The 6,263-nt window shown below is 49.6% G+C and overlaps 1 pseudogene; it reads left to right on the top strand.

Moving 5' to 3' along the window:
- The first annotated feature begins 2,824 nt into the window (after positions 1–2,824).
- LOC126953648 (cofilin-1-like) lies at positions 2,825–3,642 on the top strand (annotated as a pseudogene).
- The last annotated feature ends 2,621 nt before the right edge of the window (positions 3,643–6,263 follow it).

Below are 6,263 nucleotides of genomic sequence, written 5' to 3'. Positions count from 1 at the left end.
CTGTTACCCAGGCTGGAGTGCAGTGGTGTGATCACAGCTCATTGTAGCCTTGACTTTTCCGGATTCAGGTTATCCTCCCACTTCAGCCTCCCAGGTAGCTGAAACTACAGGTGTACACCACCATACTTGGCTAATTATTATAATTTTTGTAGCGACAGGGTTTTCCCAGGCTGGTCTTCCTGTTTTCAACAGGTTTTCCTGTTACCCAGGCTGGTCTGGAACATGTGGGCACAAGAGATCCACCTGCCTTGGCCTCCCAAAGTGCTGGGATTACAGGCGTGAGCCACCACACCTGGCCTATTTTTTTTTTTTTTAAACAGACACTTGCTCTGTCACCCAGGCTGGAATGCAGTGGCACAATCTTGGCTCACTGCAACCTCCACCTCCCAGGTTCGAGTGATTCTCATGCCTCAGCCTCCTAAGTAGTTGGGACTACAGTCGCCCCCCGACAACACCTGGCTAATTTTTTTTTTCTTTTGAGATGGAGTCTCACTCCCATTGTGCAGGCTGGAGTGCAGTGGCACGATCTCGGCTCACTGTAACCTCCACCTCCCAGGTTCAAGTGATTCTCCTTCCTCAGCCTCCTGAGTAGCTGGGATTACAGGCATGCGCCACCATACCCGGCTAATTTTTGTATTTTTTAGTAGAGACGAGGTTTCACCTTGTTGGCCAGGCTGGTTTCGAGCTCCTGACCTCAGGTGATCCACCCGCCTCGGCCTCCCAAAGTGCTAGGATTACAGGTGTGAGCCACTGCGCCTGGCCTAATTTTTGTATTTTTAGTAGAGACAGGGTTTCGCCATGTTGGCCAGGCTGGTCTAAAACTCCTGACCTCAGGTGATCTGCCTGCCTCGGCCTCTCAAAGTGCTATCTATTCTTTAATGGAAAAGTTCACCAACCCTGGCACCAGGTGATTGCTTCTTTTTTTTTTTTTTTTTTTTTTTTGAGACGGAGTCTCACTCTGTCGCCCAGGCTGGAGTGCAGTGGCGCTATCTCGGCTCACTGCAAGCTCCGCCTCCCGGGTTTACGCCATTCTCCTGCCTCAGCCTCCCGAGTAGCTGGGACTACAGGCGCCCGCCACCTCGCCCGGCTAATTTTTTTGTATTTTTAGTAGAGACAGGGTTTCATTGTGTTAGCCAGGATGGTCTCGATCTCCTGACCTCGTGATCCGCCCGTCTCGGCCTCCCAAAGTGCTGGGATTACAGGCTTGAGCCACCGCGCCCGGCCCAGGTGATTGCTTCTAACTGCTGCAGCCTATGGGATAGTGAATAGTATGACTCCACCATAGTTTACTTGCTGGTTCCCCTGGTGATTGTCCCTGTGCTCAGTTATTCTAGGCACTGAGGATACAGCAAAGGAGCCAGGAAAAGTCCCTTCCCTCTGGGAGCTTACAGTGGCCGGTGCTGGGTTCAGATCCCTTATTCAGCATAGACACCATTCCCAGCACTTGATGTCGATGGTTGTTTGAATTCTCACAACAATTTTATAACATTGTCTCCATTTTTCAGGTGAGGAAACCAGCCCAGCAATGCCAGGATGGGCTTTGAGCTCCACCCCAGACTGGCTACGGCACCTGGGCTCTTAGCTCCTTGCTCTCCTGCCTGTCTGCACAGCCTGGCCAATCCTCCACCCGTCTCATTCCCACCTTCCTCATTTTTGCCTTTCTGATGAGTGTAAAATGCTCTCTCATAATGTCATTTTCATTTGCATTTCTCTGATATCTCCTGAGTTTGAATATTTCTGGAATCTGAGCTCTTAACTGTTGATTTGCTTCTTTAAATCAAACTAGTATGTTTTCTAAACAAGGTGAAAAAACATTTTAAGAAGTTTGCAGACATTTCCATACATGCCTCCCTCCTTTGCTGCAACTTGAGGCATATGTTCTAGAAAAGAGACACATAGGTCTTGGTGTAACTTGCCTCATCCAGAACACGTGGGGCCAAGTTCAAGTCACCCACCAGACTTGAGACTTCTTCCAAATCACTAACAACTCTAGGGCTCTATTTCCTCCTCTGTAAAATGGGGGTAGTAAGAGTACGGACCTCATATAATAGGGTTACAGGGACAATTAAAGTACTTGGTTCAGTCAGACCCTGGCAGCAGCCTCAGCAGCTCTCCTCTTCTCTGGCTCTCCTTGCCATCTCCTTTTCTTTCCCCTCCCCTCCCCCCCCCACGAAGTCTCCCTCTGTTGTGCAGGCTGGAATCCAGTGATGCAATCTTGGCTCACTGCAACCTCAGCCTCCCAGGTTCAACCAATTCTTATGCCTCAGACTCCTGAGTAGCTGAGATTACAAACACGTTCCACCACGCCAGGCTAATTTTTGTATTTTTAGTAGAGATGGGGTTTCACCATGTTGGCCAGGCTGGTCTCAAACTCCTGACCTCAAGTGATCCACCCACCTCTGCCTCCCTTAAAGTGCTGGGATTGCAGGTGTGAGCCACCATGCCCAGCCTTCGTTTTTCTTTTCTTTCTTTTTTCTTTTCTTTTTTTTTTTTTTTGGCTGTTGTTTTTGAGACACAGGCTCACTCTGTTGCTCAGGTTGGAGTGCAGTGGCGTGAACATGGTTCACTGCAGCCTCAATCTCCTGGACTCAAGCAATCCTCCCCTCTCAGCCTCCCAAGTTGCTGGGCCTACAGGTGCATGCCACCATGCCAGACTAATTTTTTTTTTATTTTAATTTTTTGTAGAGACCAGGTCTTGCCATATTGCCTGGGCTGATCTCAAACTTCTGGGCTCAAGCGATCCTCCTGCCTTGGCCTCCCAAACCTGGGATTACAGACGTGAGCCATGGCACCTGGCTGCTATCTCCTTTTCTTTTCTGAAAACATGGCCTCTGGTGTGGGTATCTCTGATGGTGTCATCAAGGTGTTCACTGACATGATGGTAGGCAAATCTTCCATGCCAGAGGAGGTGAAGAAGCGCAGGAAAACGGTGCTGCTCTTCTGCCTGAGTGAGGGTGAGAAGAACATCGCCCTGGAGGAGGGCAAGGAGACCCTGGTGGATGACATGGGTTGGACTGTTGACGACCCCTATACCACCTTTGCCAAGATGCTGCCAAAGACTGCTGCTATGTCCTCTGAGGTGATGGAACTCATGAAACCAAGGAGAGCAAAGAGGACCTGGTGTTTATCTTCTGGGCCCCTGAGTCTGCACTCCTTAAGGGCAAAATGATCTATGCCAGCTCTAAGGATGCCATCAAGAAGCTGACAGGGGCCAGACCTGGTGGCTCACACCTGTAATCCCAGCACTTTGGGAGGTCAAGGCGGGTGGATCACTTGAGGTCAGGACTTCAAGATCAGCCTGGCCAACGTGGTGAAACCCCGTCTCTACTAAAAATACAAAAATTAGCTGGGTGTGGTGGCACGTGCCTGTAATCCTAGCTAGTCGGGAGGCTGAGGCAAGAGAATTGCTTGAACCCAGAAGGTGGAGATTGCAATGAGCAGAGATCACACCACTGCACTCCAACCTGGACAACAGAACGAGACTCCATCTCAAAAAAACAAAAACAAAAAACAAAAACAAAAGAAGTCGACAGGGATCAAGCATGAACAAGCAAACTGCTACAAGGAGGTCAAGGACCGTGGCACCCAGGCAGAGAAGCTGGGAGTGGCGCTGTCATCTCCCTGGAGGGCATACCTTTGTGAGTCCCCTCCAGCCCCATGCCTGGAACATCTGGCAGCCCCAGACCTGCCCTTGGGGGTTGCAGGCTGCCCCCTTCCTGCCAAACCTGAAGTGCTGCGGGGGATCCCAGCACAGGGAAGGCAATCCCTTCCAAACAGCCTGCCACCCCAGGGCCTTCCCAGCACCTGGATTTTCTTCCTGCCTCCGTCCCTGATGTTTCTGGCCTTCCCAAACCACTTTGTTGTTGTTGTTGTTGTTGTTGTTGTTGTTGAATTTTGAGACAGAATCTAACTCTGTTGCCCAGGCTGGAGTGCAGTGGTGCAACCACAGCTCACTGCAGCCTTGACCTCCCAGCCTCAAGCAATCCACCCACCTCTGCCTCTGAAGTACCTGAGACTACGTGTCACCACACCTGGCTAATTTTTTTTACTTTTTGTAGAGACAGGGTTTTTCTCTGTTGCCCAGGCTGGTCTCGAACTCCTGGGCTGAAGTGATCCTCCCACTTCAACTTCCCAATGTGCTGGGATTATAGACACGAGCCACTGCATCCAGCCCCAAACCGATTTTGATCTTCTGTTTCCTCTTGTGTTGAAGCAGACTAAAGTGTCCCCAGGGACCCCAGTTTGGGGGAGGGGGCTGTATTTTTTTTTTAACAACACCCCTACTACCTGTGCTCCCAACTCGTAGCCACAGTAGTGACTTGATACTAGTCTGTGTATGAATGGAATGTTGTGAGATGGTCTCTCCCCTTGCCGACTGGTCCCTCTCCCTTTTCCCCTGGTCACGGCCACTCATGGAAGTAGGACCAGTAAGGGACTGATATGGTTTGGCTGTGTCCCCACCCAAATCTCATCTTGAATTCCCACATGTTGTGGGAGGGACCTGGTGGGAGGTAATTGAATCATAGGGGCAGGTCTTCCCATGCTGTTCTTGTGATAGTAAGTCTCACGAGATACGATGGTTTTAAAAAGGGGAGTTTCCCTGCACAAGCTCTCTTCTTTTGTCTGCCACCATATGAGACACACCTTTCACCTTCCACAGTGATTGTGAGGCCTCCCCAGCCACGTGGAACCGTAAGTCCATTAAACCTCTTTCTTTTGTAAATTGCATAGTCTTGGGTATATCTTTATTAGCAGCATGAAAGCGGACTAATACAGGGACCTTTGATAAAAAAATTAAAGAGACAATAATAAAAATACGTAAATAATTTTATTTATTTATTTATTTATTTATTTATTTATTTATTTATTTATTTTTGAGACAGAATTTTACTCTTGTTGCCCAGGCTAGAATACAGTGGCACAATCTTGGCTTGCTGCAACCTCCACCTGCTGGGTTCAAGTGATTCTCCTGCCTCAGCCTCCCAAGTAGCTGGGACTACAGGCACCTGCCACCATGCCTGGCTAATTTTTTTGTGTATTTTTAGTAGAAATGGAGTTTCATCATGTTGGTCAGGCTGGTCTCGAACTCCTGACCTCAGATGATCCACCTGCCTCGGCCTCCCAAAGTGCTGGGATTACAGGTGTGAGCCACTGCACCCGGCCATAAATAAGTTTTTTCTGATGTGTTTGGCACGTCAAAAGTTCTTAGTCAATATTAGCTACTATTATTTACCCATCTGCACTCGTGAGAAAGAGAAAAAGAATCATTATGTGGTCATGTCAGAGAGCTTCCATGTTTTCCAGAGGGTCTCCCATGACCCATGAATGATCTCAGTACAGGGGGACATTTTGCTAGACTGGAGCAATTACAAGGCCCAGAAGTTTCTCTCGGGAGTGAAGTATGTGACCGTCACTCTGACTCCATCCAGGGTGCAGGAATCCTGCTCTCTTACAGCTGTCTGGTGAGAGTGAGCTAGTTGCATGTTCACAGATGGGGGCGTGGTGCATACCGAGGCACATGCTCCCCACTGTTCCAGATCTGCAGGCCCACGTACATTGTTGGGGGGCACAAAGGAGTCCTGCTGCCACCCTCTAGTGTTCAGGGGTCCCCTTGGGTCTCACGGTTGCCCTGGGGTCCACGTTAGGGGCTTCAGTAGAGGCAGAGGGAAGACCCAGACATGGTGGGAGCTGCCCAAGGAATGGGAGTAGAGAGAGGGCTGGACCTTCCTCTGCAAACACTGATCCATCCCCTGGGTTTCCGTGTTAGGATGTGAGGTATCTTCATTCCCTTCACAATGCTTCTGGAGGACCCATCTGAAAAAAAAAACCAAATGCCCGTAGAAGCCAGAGTCTAAATCATTTGCAGTGAAAGGAAAAACATACCGTTCAGTGGGCTCTGAGTCTGACTGAGTCAGTCTTAAATCCCAGTTGGGTGACCCTGGGCAAGTGTCTGAACTCTGGACTGGGCGCGGTGGCTCACACTTGAAATCCCAGCACTTTGGGAAGCCGAGGCGGGCAGATCACCTGAGGTCAGGAATTCCAGATCAGCCTGGCCAACATGGAGAAACCCCATCTCTACTAAAAATACAAACAAAAATTAACCGGGCGTGGTGGCATATGCCTGTAATCCCAGCTACTCAGGAGGCTGAGGCAAGAGAATGACTTGAATGCGAGAGGCGGAGGTTGCAGTGAGCTGAGATCGCGCCATTGTGCTCCAGCCTGGGCGACAGAGTGAGACTCCGTCTCAAAAAAAAGAAAAAAGT

Source organism: Macaca thibetana, chromosome 1, assembly GCF_024542745.1.
Source record: "Macaca thibetana thibetana isolate TM-01 chromosome 1, ASM2454274v1, whole genome shotgun sequence".
Taxonomy (NCBI): domain Eukaryota; kingdom Metazoa; phylum Chordata; class Mammalia; order Primates; family Cercopithecidae; genus Macaca; species Macaca thibetana.
The sequence above is the reverse complement of the archived record's forward strand: the minus strand, read 5'-3'. Positions and strand labels throughout refer to the sequence as shown.